Below are 20,999 nucleotides of genomic sequence, written 5' to 3' on the forward strand. Positions count from 1 at the left end.
ATCTTTCCCTTTCTGTCATGCAATCCTTTCCTCTTCCTCTTCTTCCACTCCTTGAATTTAAATGGTAACATTTAATACCATCTCTGGGGCTAATTTTGCAACCGTTTGCATGGTATAGGACCATTAGGAAAGCAATTAACACATTCTGATGAGATTTAGGAAGTGGAAATAGCCATGTAAACAGCAGATCCATAAGTAGCTTGTGAATCTCAATTTGAAAACCATTTGATGCAAGCACAGCCTAGGCCATTTCTCAACAAGATCTCCTGAAAGTCTCTTTATTCAAGTGTTTGAGGCTTTTCCAATGAACAGGAGAACAAGAGTTATCTTTCTGCTGTTCTTTGGCAGTTCTAGAGAGGCGTGACTGGCTGCCTAATGATATTTTCCATATTGTTTATCTTTTCTTCCCTTTGAGTGCCACATGGTCTGTCATTCCCTCAGCTCAGATATAGGCCCCAAGGGGACTTAGTCTGCAAATAAAACACAGAACTAAGCAATAGTGATTAAAACCCCAAATCTTTTAGGCATACTGCTGTTGTTAGTAACACTGATTTCAAATTATTTCCCTCCTCTCTGTGTCCCCTCTTGAAGACTCGTTAAGAGCTCCATGATGTCACTTGTCATCCAGCTGAGCTATGCCAACACAAGAGGAATGGAGGGATCCCACTACAAATCATATAGCAAAAAATGTTTTGTAAAGCTAACCTCAGCTATAATAAAAAAATTCCTTTCTCTTGTGTTCCTATGAAGATCTTAAATTCTTCATGCCATATGTTTCCAGGTCCTGTCAGTGGATGGATAGGAGCTTGTATCATTTTCTGGTTTCACTTTCTATTTCTCAGGTTCTAACACAACCTGAAAGAGTCAACCATTTTCAATTTCACCCCCTTGCAAAAAGATTTTAATTGTTGTATGTCCCCCCCACCCCAAACTGTGGGCAACTTTTTAGTTTTTCAATCTGTTTTTTTCACATGAACTTTGCTTATGTGGCCATGCTGCTTTTCAGTCTGGCTGCAAGTCCCTTTCCAAGAACCTTTGAACCTTCTTGACGAATATTGCTCAAATTTGATGGAAGGGCAGAAAGGCAGAGTTGTCAGAAACGGTCATGCTCTTACAAGATCTGTTAATAGAGACATTATGATAGAGGAGTGAGAACTAAATTCATGCCCTGACTGAGCAAACATTATTGTTTCTCTTGGCAGCTGGTACTCACTGGCCCACCTGCACCTACTGCTTCTTGCTTTGCAGGGATGCTGTCCATGGATTGGGAAGGAGACAAAATTAATGCAGTGAGGATGGAGATGGGCTGAGGGGCACAGGGAGCACATCTGTTGGGAATCAGGCCTTGCTGCTTCCAGCTCTTCCCACAGGAATTGTTTTGTGGCTAAATTAAACCTATATTGTTTTATTTCAAACACATGGAAAGCTTGACTTCGGCATCAAATGGCATTATTTTTGTGGACATAAAGCCAGTACCTTAATATTATTTTAACAAAGCCTTCTGAAATGCACATACATTTCCAGTTAGATGGATTCTTCCTTTTTGCTGAATACTGAACATTCTTTTCTTCCCCTCACTGTTGTCTTTGGCTGTAGAAATTGTACTTTCCACTTTTATAAAAACTGTAGGGGCATTATGAATGCCTGTATTTTTCTTGAGCAGATTTCTTGCTTTCTAACAAAATGCCTACACTAACTCACTTCACACAAGTTCAGCTTTCAGTGTATGTGTGTAAAGCACAAGGTGCTTATCTACTTTGCCTGTGTAGTTGCAACTGAAAATTAAATTTGCCTCTGTATTTTCTGCTATGGTGAATGCTTGAAAAGATGTCATGTCCTTCTTCAGCTACCTGCATGTCAATGTGATAGACAATGAGATTTATCTACAAACAGTACAAAATTGCTCTGGGGTTCTTTAGGAAAACAGGAACAAAATTACTCATTATTGTTTGTCTTACCAATTTGTTTTCTTTACAGTTTTTAACTGAAAGTTTATATAGTGAGGTGTTGGCATTGTAGGGAGTTCTGTACAATGTTTCACATTTTCTAATCAAATCACAAACTTTGATTATCATCCCCTGACAGCACTCTCAGCAAGAAGAAAATGTCATTATTCCTACTATGCTGAGAGGAAAGTGAGATGATTTATCCTAGAAGTGGGTTGCAATAAAGATTCTGGTCTACGTTTTAGTGCACAGAGTGCCAAAGCTCCTTACTTAGCTATTTACAAATTTTTTCTCAGTATTTTATTAACTCATTTTAGCATGTATTTCTTCTATGCAGAGAAGAAACACAGAGAAATGCAGAGCTTCAGCCCTTGAGGCAATCAGCCATATGCATTTTTGCCCAGTTTATCAAACTAATGAAAGAGCCGTGACTGCCCTACAGTACAAATACCAGAAGCCACACGTAGACACGACTGCAGTTTCACTCCTCTCACCTTCCTAGACAACAGCAGTATAATAATTTGGGGACAGCTTTCCATTTAGCATTACAGGGTTGCACCAGGAATTTTGCAGATGCCATCACTGCCCTGTTTCTATTCGAAGTTTTGAGGCTGCCCAGGAGCCTGGCCACAAGTCTGGCTGACGGCCCATGGCACATGTTACCCTTGGGGACATTCTGCTGATGCTATGTCTTTCATGCTGAGTTATTGCTACTTAAAATTCAGTGGTCTGCCTTGCTCTTGTCCTTATTTACAGGAGGCATCAGTGAGGATTCATGTCACCTGGCTTTTACCATGTCATCAGCCAGGGTGATCTCAAGGTGAGCCATTTCAGCTCCACATGTGCTGAGCTGTTTCAGACATCCAGTTTGGGACAGAATAGGTCACTTTTTGGAGCTGCCTAGAGGAGGGACTCTTGGTGACTAAGTCTGACTAAATGCCTGTTTCCTGGTTAGCACGAGTCAGCTGAATCACACAACAAAGAGCCTCCTGATACAAGAGGCAGAGCACTCCAACATGGAGTTGGCTTTAGCTCTTCAGCTGAGGCATTTTGAAGGATTTGGGATGCTATTGATACTTTTACAGGAGACCTGGTCCATTCTGGGTTTGAGATTGCACAAGGTCTTTGGGAAACCCCTTCCGGTGCTTGACTGCTCTAATTTTGAAGAACTCCTTCCTGTTAACTAATTGGGGTTTCTCCTGCTGACACGTGGGACCAATGCCTCTCATCTGCTTGCTGTGCACCTCAGAGAAGTCTGGCTCCACTTTCTCAATTACTTTCCACCTGTTGTAGGCAGCAGCTAAGTCCCCCCCTTAGCTCCTGCTTCTCCAGGCTGAATGAATGAGAACCCCCAAAAAGTGATGACAGTGGAATTTCCAACATTTTAATGACTTTTAGGATGAAATTCCCCAAAGGCTCATTCCCTATTGATTTATTTATTTTTTATTTCAGCTATTGACCAAATTGATGACTAATTCTCAAGTCTGCAAAGGTGCTCTCTAATGCAATAAATTCGCACTGGATCATTGTAGGCGTATCAGAAGAGACAACGTTGTCCTCAAAACGCTGCAGTGGGAAAGGATGCCAGAGTGGGGATAGCTATGGAGGGATATATCCCTAAGTGGGTATGGGATCAGGTTTTGCCCTTCATTTGTACTTCGCAGGAGTTTTGCAGAGGGATGCATTCATCTATTCACATGGAATTGATGTGGAATCACAAAGAGAGCCCAGGTTGCTTTGGTCCTCATCCAGCAGCTCTTGTCAGCCACGCATGGACTCGCTTTGGTTTCACACAAACATAAAACTCTATTTAAGACCTCCAGGAGTTTCCCTTCTTGGACTGGGGGTTTCACCAGGCTTGTTTACCTTATAGAAACATACATATGGAAAGAGTATAAAGAGGTTAACCCCATCAACAGTGAGCAGCGGCAAAGGTGGTGCAATAGAAACTGAAAACACAGCCTATTTCGGGGAAAGTTCAGAGAAACCATCTCCTCGCAGCAGTGGAAACCATGCCACGGTCGTTTTCCACTACTTTCCCACCCCACAGGCTATCTCATGACAAATTCCGCAGCTAACCAGCAGTACGGTTTTCCCCTCCGTGCAGCGCTGTGGGGCGGATGAATCACTGTCCCTTGCCGGCTAATTCCCGAATTAAGACGCGTGCTGTGCTGTGCTTTGCCCCCCACCCCCGGCCGCCGCCGTCCCGGTCCCGCTGTCCCCCCCACAGGACGCGGCCGTGTCACCTCCGGGCCTCTCTCCCGCGCGGTCCCTTTAAGGGAGCGCTGCCATGGCAACGGCGTGACCGCCGTGACCGGAAGTGAGCGGGGTCAGGGGCCGCGGGAACATGGCGGCGGCCCTGGCGCCCGCGGGCGGTGGCGGCGGTGCGGCGGCTCCCTGAGCTCCTCCCGCCGCGGCGCTGCCCCGTCCCAGGTGAGCGAGGGCCGGAGACGGGGCCGGGCCGCGGTGCTGGCCGGGGCTCCGCAGCTCCCCATGCCTTGCCGGTTCTTTCTCGCCCGCCTGGCTCTCACTCGCCTCCCGTTTCTCCCCAGGCATGGTCGCCGCGCTGTAGGAGGGCTGGGAGCCGCGGCGATGGAGGAGAGCGCTTGAGTTTGTCTGCGGAGGCGTTCGTGTGTGTGAGACGTGTACGGTACCCGAAACCTCGGTTTCAGTGCTGTTTTTGTTACACCTGGAGGAATAAATAGCCGGAGGCCTGTTGCAATAATCTCATCCTTAGTATCGTTCCTTTTGGGAAAAAAAGAGAGCGTCTTGTTTTGACTTGTACATACACAGAAGCCAGTCAGTTGTTTTTTGGTATTTTTTTTTTTTTCCAGCTGGAACTGGGTGGTTTTCCTTGGTTATTGTGTCTGTTGTCACTTTCCCCGTTTGTACTGGCTGTGTGCTGCTGTCTGGGCTGGACTTGCCCTCTGGCAAAGCTAAACTTTGACCTGAATGGTCTCTTGTGCAGTAAATGCAGGGTGAGTGCTGCAACGAGGCTCGTAGCTTTGCACAGCCGAGCAGTTCAGTACATAGCTGTGGCTGCAAGAAGCTGCACACTAAAAATAAATACTGGAGTTAAACTGGGCGTACAGCTTCACCCTGGTGCTTGTGTGTATTCATTGCAATACAGTTCTTGGTCAGTGGACTTCTTTAATCTCTACTTTTGTTAGTGCGTGGAGTGGACTACACAAATGAGTAGTGTATTTTACTTATTGATTGAAAGCATCACCATATCTCAGTTATTTCATTTCTGGACCATTGGACTTTTCAGTTGTAGATACAATGGTGACATTTTAGTGTTTCTCAAGTATGAACTTATTCCACTGTAAAACAGAGATTAATAGATGGGTTGCCCTCCATCCTGCTTCTTACGTAGCAAATGGGGAAACTAGGATTTCAAAAAAGCCAAAATGTATCTTAAATTGAACTCAGAAATCTAAAATGATTTGGTTGACTTATCAATCGTGTTTTACAGTATTATCTAATAGTCTGAATGCAAAGCTGCAGTGGAAGCTGTTCCTCAGCAAATCAAGGTACCCTTTACCAGTGTGAATTCATAGTTTGGTCAGTGTGTGGGCTGCAGCTGAGGAGTGTGGTCTCACTCCTTTCTATTGCTGGCCATGGGTTCTTGTTACTCTCTTTGTAGTGGATTTAGTGGTTGGATGATTTCAGGGACAGTTGATCTAACAGTTTTACGGGGGTGGAAGCTATTCCAATGAGGGCTTGCTCTGATAGGAATGAAAGCTGTTTCTCCTTCTGCACTAATCTAACCCAGCTGTGGGTCAACCATAATGTGAAACTGTACCTTAAGAAACCAAATCTCAAATTGGTCATTCAGAAAATCAAAACTATGCCTCAAGCTTCTGAAAAGTTTTGATTTAAAAAAAGGAAAGTTTGTGTAGGGAAAAAAAGAGAAGTTTGTGTAGGGAATATGTGGTAAGAGTGAGGAGAGTGTAAGCCTGTGAAGGAACTTTCTCATCTTTCCAGGGTTTTTTCTCCATTCACTGCTTGCCACAGTGCTTCTGTGCTGAAAGAACGAAGTCACTTAGAAACCTTTATTTAGATATCGGGGCTGGTCCACCATGTGTATTCGGTGAGGCAGAATCTTATAAGAAAGATAATTTTGTATTCCTGCTGTGAAAACCAGACTGAGATTCTGCAGGGAAACCTTGATTCTGGTATGGTCCAGCTCCTCAGTCTCAATGAGTTGCGCTTTCATGGAATTGCCTGCCCCCTCCACAAAAGCAATCTGGAAAGAAGATTGGAAGTGGAATGAGGTGTCATCTTCACACCCACCTGGGGTTTTAGTGGTGTTAGGATTTGCTGGATCAAGTAGCCCTTTCTCCAGTTGCTCATGTGGGAGGCTGTCACATGTTACATGTGTTCCTGCAGAGTCTCTACTCCTTCAGCAGCTATTTTTAGTAAAGCCAGATTTTTAATTCTTAAATTCTTAATCTGAACTGCCAGAGGTGCAAATCCTCTTGTCCTTCAGATGGCTTTCTACCTGATTCTGTCCAAGACTTTTCCCCATAGAATTTCCTTCTCTTAATTTTTGTTTGGACAGTCTCATGTATGTCTTTTCTTTCCTGTCACTTGTCCCATCCTTCAGTGTGCTGCTACCCCTTACTCCTCCCAGCTCTGCTTTCCAAAGCACATCTTTTTTTACTTTTGTTGGCCTCTTCTTCCAGCTTCTTGGGATGTGCAGAGTCTTTGTCTCAATTTATGCTTTCCTCCTACCTCATTATTATTTACAAACAATCAGTGTTTTCCTCTGTCCTTTTTCCTTATTTCATTCTCCTCTTCTCCACTCACAGTCTTGTTCAAGGCTGTCCCTTGTTTCTTCTCGTCATGGTGCTGGGAGCACACAGACATGAGGCACTGAGCTCCATAGTCTGGTTAAATGTTTTGTTGGCACTGGCCTGAGGAGAGCTGGCTTGTTTGTGTCGTGTGTGTGGTGCTTGGTCAGCACTTAGGGCTAAGAGAGGGGGAGATGGAACCTTTGGAGAGTTGAATTTTTGGAACGGGTCCCTGCCAGCTGTGGGCAAAGGCTCACAGTTTGATTTTACTACTTGTTGCCTTGGCCTAACAAGTAAATTACTCCTGAAAGACAATTCTGTCTTGTGAATTGTCCAATTTTTTGCTGTGGCAGGGCACAGTGAGATATGATGGAGCTATGTTAGCATACGAAAATGTCTCTTCTTTTTTCTATTTTTTTTCTTCTAGCTGAGCTAGTTTACTTGTGAACTTGACCTTTAATTTAATTTACTGAATTACATTTGTTTGTATTAGAGTTCTTGGATGCTTAGGGGTTAAAAACTGGGAAAGTCTTTACTTGTCAATGCAAAATTAGTACCTTCACTGGGTTCACACACTATGCTTTCATGAGTTTAAGAAAATTAATTTGCCTTTAATCTGATAAAAGGCTTAAGGTGGTTTTGCCTTGAGAACAGAACTGCTTTTTTTCACCTTGCTTTTTCAAGATGTTGCACTGACTCCCCTGACTCCTGAGGAGCTTGTTTCAGGCATCCTTTGGTATAAAACCTACTATTGATGCTATTTTAGGTATCAGGGGAGCAGGTATTGCTTTCATTCTAGTGTTTCTGAAAGATATTTCTTTATCTCAAGTGCTTTTTCATTGAGCTTACAATGGTTTTATTATTTTTAAGGCATTCAGCATCTCTTACCGTTGAGAGAAATTAATCTCTATTTGCTCTTCTCCTTTGATGGCAGCTCCAGTGGTGCCATGAAGGCTAAATGAAGACTGCCTCATGAGTCTGTATGATGCAGTTGTGTGGATGACCTCACACTGCTGGTACAAAGAGAATTAATTTTTGCAGGAAAGTTTGTCTGGTCCTTTATAAAATTACTGTTCGAATGGTGGTGGTCCTGTGAACTGCTGTGTCCCAGACATGCTCACAGTTCCTGTGTGTTTTCATATATAAATGACAGATTATTTTGTACTCCTTTCACCAAATCAGTGAAACAGCAGACTAGGCTGGAGTCAGAAGAGTCAAAAGATAACTGAACACTCAGGCTTTCAAAGGAAACCAAGAAATAGAACACAGCCAAGTCATTAATTTTTCTTCCTAAATTATAAAAGACAAAAAAAGGCAGTGCAGGTTCTGACAAGTGCATGCAATCATGATTTTGAATCAAGAATGGACTTACTTTGAATTTCTTGCAATCCTGCTAATTGCACCAAACTGTTAATAATTGTTGCAGATCAAGATTTAACTTATTTTTTAAAGTAACTGGAATTTACAGTGGTTATACATGAAATGGACAAACAGATCTGAGGTGAGCCTGTGGCTATGTTTAATTTTTGTTTCCTTTTTTTTTTCCTGGTTAGTATGATAATGATCCCATGCAGATATGAGTGTTAATTGTGAAGTAACAGAACATATGTTCTATGACCCTTTGAATCTATTTGAAGACCCTCTCTGTTGTTTGAAGGTAAAAATGTTGCTGTCTTGCTACACGTGAGAGCTTGGGTGAAATGCAGTTTTAATGGGGATAAAAGGGCTGAAGATCATGTTCACCTTCAGCAGCTCTTGGAGAGACAGAAGAAACAGAGAGAGATGCCAAGCCTTTTTTTTCTCCTCAAAGAAAATTCTTGAAGTAATTAATTCCACATCACTTGGTAATTCTGCTCTTAGATTTCGTTATGGTTACTCCTGTCTAGTGTTGGTATTGATGTTTAATACTGATTTCCTCAGTCTTCACACAGACAGCCTGCATTTGTTCAGATCGAGTATTAGCATTGTGTGTTTGAATTCAAAAGATAATTGCATATCTTGCAAATTACCCAATGGCTGTTTCATCTTGAATCATTTAGAAATCCATTTCAGTTTCTCATAATTATAATGTTTTAGTCAGACAGCAATCTAAACTTAGGACAGCACTTTGGCAGTGATATGCTTGTTTTTCTAAAATGAGCACAGTTTTTGTGGTTAAATTTTCCTTTCATTTAAGTATAGATTTTAATCAGTGTAGGCCAAACTTTTCCAACCATCTTTAAAATTAGCTCAAGCCGTATTTTAGAAAGTATGTTATCCTAATGTGATTTAACTTATGTAGAAACATGTATGCAGAAATTAATGTTTTTAAGCTGATTAATGCTTTTGAAGTGTTTTTGCAATTTGTTTATTGACAGCCTCAAATAGGATACTAGTAGTCTCTTTGTAACAAATACCACTGAAAGCACTTCATGCTGTATTTCTGAAATTTGAAAGGTAGCTGTTCAGAAACTGTAAATTCCACTCATCAAGCAGCTAAATTACAACATCAAAACAAAGTAAAATCCCTCTGTTTTTCCCGACTTCTCTGTCAAGCAGTGTGTGAAGTTTTGGAGGTTGCTAAAGTTTTCATTGGTTGTATTGTATGTCCTTGAGCAGAGTATAATTGCCATATTCAGCTGGTGAGTTAAAGCTGTAAACAGATGTATAGCAAGTGTAAAGCTCTGGGTAGAGGATAGTCAACATTTTATATAAGCCCACACAGAAGTGGGAAGGAGTCTGAATTGCATCTCTCAGGTGACTTATAATCCTCTGAGTTGCTGCTGAACACTGGCTGGTTTCAGTTTCTAGAACAAAACTAGAAAAACCCTCGAGTAAAAAGACCCCAAAAACTGTTATCAATCTTGTGTCACTGTTTTTTACCCGAATGCAGGAAAGGAGGTCTTGGCTATACTGAGAAAGTTTTCCAGTTGGCAGAGTGTTCAGAGATGAAGGGAGTCAATCTGTCAGCAGACTTGTCTTCAGATAGACCATTTCTTCTGATCACAGGTAGAGTGAATTCCTTTCCCTAAGTGCGAGGACAAATGTAAGAGAATGATGAGTTCTCTGGATTTCCATTATGTGTTTTTATATGAGATGTTAGCTCTGATAAACTGTTTCTCTAGTGAAAAAAAATTCTCTTCTAGTTTGGACATGGACTTGTGAGAAAGCTCATTCAGTTTTTTACGTGATTTATTTTATTATGCTAGATGCTAGAAGGACTAGATCCTTCTGGTATTAAAAACCATACATTAATCATGCATTTGTTCAGCTGATCAGTTTAATTTGCTATCAAGATCATGTTTGTGATCAGCTTGAGTGTAAAGAGCATTGGTTTTGAAAAAGCTGATAGTATTTAGCAAGAATAAACAATAATAAATGTAATAATGACTGGTAAAGCTTTTCTTTTTTCTTCTAATTGTTGCAGCTTGTGCTATTATTTTAAAGAAACTTATATGATGAAGCACTTTTAATTTCACTCAAGGATTTTTTTCTCCCCAGAACTCTTGTGGTACAGTGAGAATTTCTTGAACATTTTGCCCACTGAGTAGCAGTTACATGTTTTGTCCATATTAAGAAACAACTTTTAACTCTTCTGGTGTGATAAGCCAGGAGACAGTAGTGACCATATGCTGATCCATGGAAGATACAACTTTTCAAAGTGAGCCAAGCTGTTCACTTTCAGTTTTGGTCAGAACTTGGAGCTTGTTTCTGGTTCTGCTGGGTGAATTTTTGAGATTGTGTGTCAGCTGGAGCTGGGGGCTATGTGCCCCAGGGAAGTCATTGCTTGGTTCTTTAACAAAGCCAAGGAAAACTGCAAAAGGTTTCTCAAAGAGCAAAACAAGTAAAAGTCTCTGTTGGGAACCAGTTAATTTTTGTTTTTTTAAACTCTTCACTCATGGAAATCCTGTTTTCTTGAGTCCAGCATTTTAGAAAGTGTGAGGTAATACACTCATGCCAAGGATATTAAGACAACCTGTAGTCTGGTAAGGTAAGGCTAATCATTTCCTTTCAGCCTCCTAATCAGACAGTAGCTTTCTTCTGGTCCACCTTCTTCAGTCTGTCAGCTTACATAGTGAATTTCTTCAAAAAGAAAACAGCTTTAGCAATTTCTTTTAGGAACTCTTGCCCAGGCCAGTAGATTTGTCCTCGAAATGGGCTGCCAGTGAGCTATTTATGTGTAATTCATCATCAGATAGTGGAATTCCCAGTTAACGTCTGTCTTGGGAATTGGCATGCACGTCACATTTAGAAAGGGGGCATTTTGTTTGTTCGAATCTCTCTTAAATAATTACAGACTGTCTAGGAAGATGGGATGTAGAGTCTTGGTTGTGTTTGATCTTTCTAAACTTAGGTGATAGACTGAGGAAAGGATTGGTCTTGCTGCATTTTATGCTGCCTCCATGAGATGGTTAGATTTTGCACTAGAATTTCCTTAAAAAAATACTCGTGTCTCAATGTGATTTTCAATAAATGTTTTGCAGACTCATCTATTTCTAACCATTGGAAGTGACAAAGGGTGTGTCTATCCCAAAATTATGGCTTTGCTCAGAGAAGTGTGTTCTTTTATTAGAAACATCAGGTTTAAATTTTCTCTTGAATACCAAGTTTTAAATTAAATCCTTATCCACTATTTCGAGAGCTTGCATGGGTCTACCATTCATGACAGAATGAATACTTCATTATTCTGTCATAAATTATTTTATCTTGAGATGCCAATTTCAAAAATTTACTTAGAATAATAATTTCTATAAAAATGTATCTCAGAATATTTTTACTTGTGTTGCAGTAAAGATAGGCATTGTATGTATTGTATCTGAGTTCTACTATGAAGAATGAATCTTGGTCTTTTTGGTAAACATTGAGAAGCATTTCGTTTTTCACCTCTCTTGGATACAGTGTCAGATGTTGAACAGTGTCAACTCCACTAAGCAATAAAAAACCCCACGCTTTAAAACAATGCTTGAATTGAGCAGCACATCTCATTTAGATTATGGCACAGTGGTAAGAAAGCTGCATGCTTATCTTGTCTGCTACCTTAATAGTTTTTGAAAGAGAAATGCTTGCAAAATTGTCAAAGGTCAAACAGCTATTGTTTTGTGTGCGTGTTCTAATTACAGCAAGCCATCAAAGGACCTTGAGATATGACTGACTTGCAAAATTGAGACAATGGCTCTGTAGTTATGGAAGTATGGAAATTAAGTTTACGCAGAAGCAAATGTGACTGGAGCGGTCACAACGGGAATATTACTAAAATGGTTGTTGATAGCACAGGAATACATATTATCTTCTGTCTAAAGGGAAAAATAGATGAAATTATGAGGGTTTTGTTGAAGTAATTGTGGTAGGCTGGTCTTCTGAAGAACAATTATGATGTGTTACAGAGCACCTCTGTGCAGTAGTTCTTTGAAAACATACTAATAGCAATTATTTTTTTAATGTAAAAAAGAGGATTCAATAAAGTTTTGTTCTTCCAGTCACATGTTAGGTGGGTTTTCTGATGATATGCCTTCTCTCTGTGCCTTTGCAGCTTGGCAGATCTTCACCCTTCTGCAACAGCAGCAGGCCCCTCAAGTGGCTGTAGGAAATCCTTCCCCTTTTTAAAGGGAAGCTCTAAGTCATTCCCATGTTGTCTGTGGCCCCAAGTTCCTTCAGGTCCTTGTTCATTTTACATATTGTCAGTGGCAAATAGATACAGCTGTTTTTTCTTTTTTAACTTTATGTAAGGTGTCCATAGAAATCTTTTAGGCAAACTGACACTGCAGGTACTGCCCAAAGCTTTGTTATGAGCTCTGGGCCTTCAGCTTGCCTTCAGAACTGAAGGTAGCATTGCTGTGAGCAGAAAGCCAAGATGAGATTGCATGCTAGAAAGAAAGATTGTATTCCCAGTCTCCATGATCTCTCACTGTGTTTTAGAGTACAAAAGTAGCTGGAAAACGCATATTTAGGACAGGCTTTTGCTGAAGTTTAGAAATACGTCATTTCTTCATAAATATACAATAGGCAAACCTTAAAATTTAGGAAAACTGTCTGGTAGCTTTGGATTTCAGTTCAAGATATTCTCTATGTACACAGTATTAACACAGATGATAACGTTTACTAGAAATGATGCTTTGGGTTTTAGCTTTTATATTTTTCAGATTCTCTGCTGTTTAATGTGTAACTCTGAAACTTCATGTTAGGTGTTAATAAGTTCTGTTTGCAGGGTGGTTGGACAGACCAGTCCCTTGCCAGCTAGAGAATCAAGGACACCCATTACCCAAAAAGCAAAAATGACAACGAGGGAAAGGAGACAAGCCAGGGGTTTGAGACTTTGTAGCCTGGGACTGTGGTTGGACAATTGACCCCGGTGTGTGGATGAACCAAAACTTACAAAGGTGTAAAACTTGTGACTGGGATCCATCTTGGATTTGATTTGAGTGTAGCCCCAGCCAGGCTCTTGCACTGCCCAAGGTGTATCCTTTCAATAAATACCTGTTTTATTCCTTTTGCTTTGTCTAGTCTCTGTTCCAGGTCAGCCTTTCCAGGCATCAGTTCTATCACAAAATGGCATATTGGCTAAGAGATGCCCAAAAATGGAAAGTAGTAATTGCAAAATATTGTTGTAAATATAGTTCCACAGGCTGCAGAGTATTTCAGAATAAAAATTTTTGGCTGCACAGAAAATTATTTGATCGGTTAGAAAAGTAATATTTTCATGAATGTTTGTAGCATAACGAGGAAAAAGAAATTGTCAACAGGTATTTCTTTATTGCTTAAAGACTGCTCTCCCTGCTATTGCTCTCCAGCCATTTAGCCAAACGTTTACAACCTTTATAGGGAGTGTATATTACAAGCTGCAAACCCAATACCTTTGGCCTTAATATCCTGCAGAGATTCCATTTTCCCAGGATTTTTGCTTGTGGAATCTTAGTTCTTCTGCATCCAGCTGGTACAAGTCTCCCTCTTAAGAACTTGTGTTTTGATGTTAATATGGAGGAGTGGCCCACCCTTAGGAGCTGCATCTACTTCTGTGAGACCACAGTGTGTGTCCTTCTCCTGAGAAAGATTATGGTGTGCTTTTCTGCTGATTTCAGTGTTTTGAATTATTTTGGAGGGACGTTACAAGAACTTTCCTTTCTGATTTGGGAGCTATTTGTTACAGAACTACCAGTCTGTTGTTCTTGAAAACAATTACCCAGTTAACATCTCTCTCCTAAGCTGAGCCTTACTAACATCTGTCAAATTTCCACCAGACATGGGAATGAGGAATAGAACATAAGAGAGAAGTTAATGTTGGAGTGGAATCTGGAGAGAAGCAGTGTTGTGGGCAAGTATTTTTCCGTTTTCTAAATGTTAAGCTTCAACCACGTTAATAATATTTCTACAAAAATATTACTTGGCTAATTTAAAGCAAAACTCTAGAACTGTTATATGGCATGAAACATTCCTGGTTTTTTGTGTTTTTTTTTCTTGGTGTATTAACTTCATACACAGAAAGGAAATGAATTTTAGAAAGAATGTTATACATAAACCATTTGAGACATTCTCTGTTAAGGAAATACCATCTGTCAAGAAAGATGCAGCCAATGTTGAGTTATATTAAAAACATTGTAAAGGAAATATTTCTCAAGGAAAAGTGGTTTAATTAAAAAAATTTAACTGTTTTTGCTCTGGAAAAAACTTAGGAAATTTCTGTATAAGCTTTCTAAATGCAATCATAATAAAAACTCAATTTTTTCAGAAGGAAGTTAACTTGGATAAGTTGTTCCTTAATGTAGAATAAAGAATTTTTCTGACTACAATACAACTAGTAGGAAAAAAAGAAAAAGGAAAGAAAATACTTGGAATCATTACTTTATTACCTTTAAATTCCATAAGCCTGCTTTCATTGATTTTCTTGATGGACAAAATTTATTTCAAAAGGAAAATAGGTTACATTTTAGGGTTTTCATATTAATGTTTTTATTTGAAAATCAGTTCTTTTATGAGCATTTAATAGCACTAGAAGACATTATTTTGCTTCTGTAGGGGAAAATAGTGAAGTACTCATAAAAAGGTACCTGTATTGAGTATGTTAGGCATGAGAAACATTAAATATGATAGAATTTGCTCTAGGATTTTAACTCAGTCGAGCCTGCTGGTTTAAGGAATTGTACACTGACTATACAGATTTACTCTAATGGCTTGAAATAAAAGCTTTTGCTTTAATTAACACTTTGCTCTTTCATCCATTAACCTGTTGGTGCTATCAGACCTACCCTGAAATGTAGCAAATACAGAAACAATTATGTCTGATCCCTTTTTAGATAATACTCCTATTGGTTGTGGTTTTGTTTTTGTTTGTTTGTTTTTATTTTTTTTTTAGTTTAGCTAAAGAATTTTAAGGGAGCTTGGAACTTACAAGTTTTGGCCAACTTAAATGCTGAGGTTTAGATTTTTAGGAAAACATGGATATTATACATTGGAATGTTGGGTCTTCCTGTGTTTAAGTTATCATGCCTTGTCATTGGAGTGTTTTCCTTTCCTTTGTTTCTTGAAAATACTAAAATGACACCTCTTAAGTTACATGATTGCTATTGGAGATGAGCAGCTGTTATTCTCCCAGATTATCTTCACAGTAGGCTCATGATCTTAGACTTCATTAAGATACCAACAGAAACATCAGTGACAAATGATATATGGACTAAGTTTTTTAATGTCACCCATATCTCCATATTTGAATTGACAGGATGTATTTCCATTGACACATTCTCTTTTTTTTCCCCCCTTAGTAAACAGCAAGTTTTTTATGGCTTGTATTTTAAGAATGCCTTAAAGATTTAAAGAATGTGGTCTGTAGAACCCATTTTACTTGTTGCACCTTGTATCCTGAACTGAATAAAGGATTGCAGATGATATCTGAAGATTTTTGTAGTTAAATGCCACTGAAGACCTGGATTTTACTTTTTGTTTTAAAAGCAAGATATGTAACATCATTAACAGTAACTACTTGTAATCCTTTTATTTGAATAGTGAGGTTCCCGATTAGACATCTATAAAATAAAGAATGCAAAGCTTTCACAGCTGCAACTGAAGCTGATAACAACTGTGAATTGTGCTTGTGATGTACTGCACAGTGACAAATATTCTGAAAAAAAATATTCTGGAAACATTCCAGATTAAGCAGACACAATTCATATGCTCTGTGCTGTAGGCCTTGATTTGTAAAAATATAAATAGGATCTTTTGTGAAAATAAGTCAATAATGCAACACATTCAGATAGCAGTATACTAAACTTAAAGTGGAGGAAAAAGGGGAAGAAAAGGGAGTTTGTCCTAGAATTTTAATATCTGAGCACTTTATTATGGAAAAGGGAAAAAGAAGTACAGAGTAATTTCTCCTTCACCCTGCTGTCAAGGCCTGTGCATTAGATAACGTGGGGTTCCTATGTGAAAAAAACAGACCAACCAGGCAGGGAGCAACAGCCTTAAATCTGATGCTTTATAGTTTCTGTTTCAATTGTGCAGCTTCAGTATCCCAAATGTTTTTTTGAGTGATCCCCTGATCTCGCTGTGAATGCAGCAAACTGTCCTTCTGCTGAGGATGACCCCTTACTGAATGTGATGTTCTCCCTCCTGTAAATTCCCATGTTGCTGAATCTGACCAAAGTTTAGGCTGAAACTAATCATTATGTTTTAGATTTCCGCAGAATCACTTCATCTGTAGTCTGAGACTATGATTTCCTGGCAGTCTGTTTTATTGTAGGCAAATTATAGATACCCGAGATCAATGCTGACTCCAAAGAGAGGTCATTGGATTGTGTTCCTGAATATAGGATCAAGACTACCAGAAAAAGAAATCTGTCAGTATTCCAAGTTTATTTCTACAAAGCCATTTACAATTGCAAATGGTTCTGCATTTTGACTGAAATCTGCTTCATGCCTCTCACTTAAAGCTTGCTTTGGTCCAGAGTGTCTATATACATCTGTATGATTGAGCATGTGGTTATTGTTTCAAGAAGTAAGAGGAAAATAGCCTGTTCTAATTTCTCAACTCACATTCTGAAACTTTCCTCACAGTAACTTGTGCAAATTGTATTGGCCATCCAGGACCACTTCTTCCAGTTTCAGGCTGATAGCTCTGCAGTCAAGATGAAGGATGTTGATTGGGATGCCTTTCTCCTGAGGAATTAATACTGAACCTCTGTACTTTGAATTTTACTGTCTAATTGGTGATAGACAGCATTCCCTAATCTTTGTTGGCTTTCACAGTGAATTTCAGCCTCCTAAAAGTGTACTTGAAGTTACTTGATGTAAATGTACCTTAGTCTTGTATGGTATTTAGAATGAGACAAGCCTGACTTGATGTCAAAACTGGCAGACATCTTTGCAGTTGATAACTTGGAGCATCCATTTTAAATGAGGTATGGAGCTTGGAGTTTTAGATTTATCATAGTCTACCTTATTTGGTCATCACTTAAATCTTTTTCAGCTTTTGATGGAGGACACAGTGATTGCCTTTATTGGTACATCTGATAACAAATTGCAATTAATGCCTTGAATTCCCTGCTAGTAGTAAAAAAAATAAATTCCTCTATGCACCAAGTAAACTTCGATGGGGAAAACTATATATACTTTGAAATATATATATATATTTCAAATATTTCATATCTATACATATGAAATGTATATACTTTGAAAAAGTATATTTCTGTTATGTTGTCTGCATAATAGAAAGTGACTAAATTATGCTATCAAAATGTGCAACAGATTTACAGAAATTGCAGGTTGTAGATGTTATTTTATAGGGTATCTTGCAGCTGACTTGAGGTGATTCTTAATGTATAGAGAAACATACTTCCAACTTTAAAGAGTCAGTTATGATATCACTTAATGTAGTTTCCCATTTATATGCTTGATATCTCCATCTGACAGTATGGAAGCTAGAGATAGAAAGTTATAAAGAGAAATTATTTGACTAGATAAAGTGTTACGGGAGAGTTCATATTGAGTCCCATTAGCCATTGTGTTGAACTGCAGCCAGACATTTTGAAATACTTTAAATCTCTAGCATTCCTGAACAACTGGAGGAGAATCCTTTTCTAATATTCCTTCTACAAGGGATTATTATTTATTTTTGTTGTAGTTTGGTCTAAGAATTTCTGTGAAGTATCAGGAAATTATTACATTTTTCTGTAGTGACTAATGTAGTCAAACCTGATTTGAAGCTTGGAATCTGTTACCAGTAAAAAAGACATATAAATATGCTGTTAGAGGTTTTAGATCACTTTCAATTTTTTATTTTCCATAATATACCTGAAATCCCATTTTTTGCTTGCTCTGTTGCCATTAATCTTCCTTCTTTGCTACAGTGTTAGTTATTAAAAATTCTGACATCCTAAGAAATGCTAATCACATAACTTCTCATTTTCTTTGTCTGTTATGTCCCTTTTTCATACTGCAAATTACTGTAAGTTGCTCTAAAAGCACTATGAAAGAATAATGACTTAATATAAATAAATGTAGAGGAACTTGAGTTGTTGCTCATGTCTTCTAGTCTGCCTAGGTATTTGGTCCTCTTACCAAAGAGGAGGGAGAAAAGTTGGAAGATGGGTGAACTTTTTTTTTGGAAGATATTTATGATTTCCTAAAGTAATTTGAACTATTTTGGTAGGTCATGCTGTGACACAGTTGCTAGTTTTTTCTCTCATCCTTGCCATATTTCACAACAACATTATCAGCTTTTTTATTTGCTTCATGAAGCTTAAACTGTTTGAAATGAAGCTGAAGACTGGTGAATTTTTAAGTGACTTTATAGTCCCCTTATTTTACAGCTAGCAGGGAGATATTTCCAGACAGAATTCAGTTTTTTGAAAGTTGGCCTTAATTGTTCTGCTCTGAGTTAGGACCAGGACCGAAGCTGTTATTGTAGTGGCTCAAGAAGAAACCTCCTCATGGTGATTTTGGAGGGCTCTTTGCCTTCTTATAAAACCCTGTGCAGCAGCTTAGGTGAAACTTTTAACCCTTCAGGCTTAACTTCCTAGCTAATCAGGATACTCTAGATTCTTCCAGAAATTTTTAGGATATCATACTGGATATACTGGAGAGAGTTCAGTGAAGGGCCACAGAGGTGGTGAGGGGACTGGAGCATGTCTGACATGTGAGGAGAGGGTAGCTGGGTCTGTTCAGCCTGGACGAGAAGAGGTTTGGGGAGGGACACGTTATCAGTGTGTGTGAGTACCTGAAGGGGGGAGGGTGCAGAGAGGCTGCAACAAGGCTCATCTTAGTGGTGCCCAGTGACAGGACCAGAGGCAATGGACACCAAGTGAGACACAGTAGAAAACACCTCGTTTTACTGGGAGGGTCAGTGAGCACCAGCACAGGTTGCCTGAGGTGGTCATGGAGTCTTCCCTCTGGTATTCAGAAGCTCACTGGCTGCACTTGGCCCTGCTTGAGCAGGACCAGAAGAGCTGCAGAGGTCCCTTCCAACCTCAGCCATTCTGTGTGGGTCTGTTTTCTGTATCATTGGTTTGAGATGACTCAGGGATGATTCTCTTTAAAAGAAAAAGATGTCTTATTAACTGCCGTGAAATTCTCACAGGAAATAACTACTTAGCTTTAAATAAGCTGCAGAAAACGGGGTGTTATTTGGGAAACAAATTTCCTTTCCACTTTTAAGTCTTGGGAATTGTATGAATTGAAAATGGAAGCTGTAGTTTTAGCTGCTGTTAAAGCAACTTAAATGAACATTGTAACTAAGCCACCCCAGGAAAATAATACTCTTTCCTGAGGGAGGGAAGGACAGAAGCACTTGCTCTGTAGTCTTGCTATAGGCTGTTTCTCCTCTTGTGTTAATGGTCTTGCCCTGTAAGAAAGGAAAGAAGCTCTTTAAAATGCACAGAAAAATGTGGTTGTTGAGCCACAAAAAAATCAGTTTCAAGAGTGGTTTTGATACTATTCACAATCTCTCTCATTCTTGATGTTTGCTTTCTTTTTGATAGTGACAGTTTAAAAAAAATTATTCCAAAACCATGGTTTTCATTAAGGTGATGGAAATCTGCTTGTCATTTTTGTAGTGCTTCCATTTTGAAAATACTGGTTTATTTCCACAACTCTAAATTCAGTGACTTCAAAATGTGCCTGTACATTTTAATTGGCCTTCTTAACACATGCTTTGTTGTTAAATGAAACATTTTTATTGGCACAAAGATATTTGCCCCACCTATTTTCATTTGCTAGTGGTGAGAATGGTAACATTAAAGGCTGTTTGAAATATATGAAGGGAGTTCTGGGGTCATTCCCCACCTGTTGTTTATTTTGGTTTATGCAAGAACAATCAAAAGTAATCATGTTGGTGAAGCTCTGTCATTTAAGTAGTGCTTTTGGAGACTCACAATTTACACATCAACAGGTTTGGCTTCTTCAAGGAAAACTTGTGACTTTTGTGTTAGTGAACAGTGAATGCTGGCAAGAAAGGTCACAGCTTTAAAGTAACCTAGAGTACATTGCACTATGTTACGGAACAAAAGACAGTAAATACAGAAAGTCTTTGATTAACTTCTCCTTTTCAAAGTGTCTTGACCTTTATTGAGTTCCTCTAGATGACATTTTTAGAAGACTTCTAGTATTCCTTTCATTATAAAGGGTTTATTTGTGTATTTGCTCCCACATCTTTAGTTACAATGGCATCTACATTTCATATCAGCATGGTTTCTGTAGTAGTGGAATAATGTAGTCCTTTTTTGTACAAAATTCTAGAAATGCATTTCTGTGACTAGATGGTATCTTGGTACGCAAGAGAAATATAAAGCAAAATTGAGTGAAAAACAAAAAAATTACCAAAGCTGAAAGCACCTAGGAAAACATTTGAAAGACAGAATAATATATTAATGTTAGGAGTAAGTCACATAGGATTCACATCACATTACTTTCTATTTTTAGTTTTAAAATTATTGGTTGCCATTTCTATTTAAAGATAATGACATATTTAGTCAGACTTAATGCAAGTGAATCATAGTATTGCATTATTATTGTATTAAACAGTGATTGTTGGTTGTGTTTCTTATACTTCTTATATTTTGGAGGGCAAAAATAACTTCTCAATGCTCTGGAAGTTGCTCAGACATTTCAGTCTGGTGTGGTGATGAATAAATTATACTCTAAATAAGGCAGGCAACAGGAATTTGTCTTTTTGTTTTCTTAGACTAGCCTTCTCCAGCTGGCACCTTTCCTTCTCTTTACCCCCTGTGGTTTTAGCCACATAGGCTGAGTAAAATTACAGATACTTGTTTTACAAGGAGTCACTGCAGACTTGGTC

General features: G+C 39.0%; 1 protein-coding gene across 7 annotated transcripts in view; it reads left to right on the forward strand.

Moving 5' to 3' along the window:
• The first annotated feature begins 4,263 nt into the window (after positions 1-4,263).
• Positions 4,264-20,999, forward strand: part of LCLAT1 (lysocardiolipin acyltransferase 1) — a 111,759-nt gene continuing 95,023 nt past the window's right edge. Inside the window, exons 1-4 of one of the 7 annotated variants that reach the window (XM_088161077.1) lie at positions 5,011-8,586; positions 9,615-9,730; positions 12,927-13,176; positions 13,595-14,030. The gene's annotated coding sequence lies outside the window, so the exon portion shown is untranslated. Of the gene's footprint in view, positions 4,380-4,498; positions 4,592-5,010; positions 8,587-9,614; positions 9,731-12,926; positions 14,031-20,999 lie in introns of those variants that run through there. The other 6 variants (XM_088161076.1, XM_088161080.1, XM_088161078.1 and 3 more) reach the window with 6 other exon arrangements.

The sequence above is a fragment of the Sturnus vulgaris genome, chromosome 3, assembly GCF_052056855.1.
Source record: "Sturnus vulgaris isolate bStuVul1 chromosome 3, bStuVul1.hap1, whole genome shotgun sequence".
NCBI lineage: Eukaryota > Metazoa > Chordata > Aves > Passeriformes > Sturnidae > Sturnus > Sturnus vulgaris.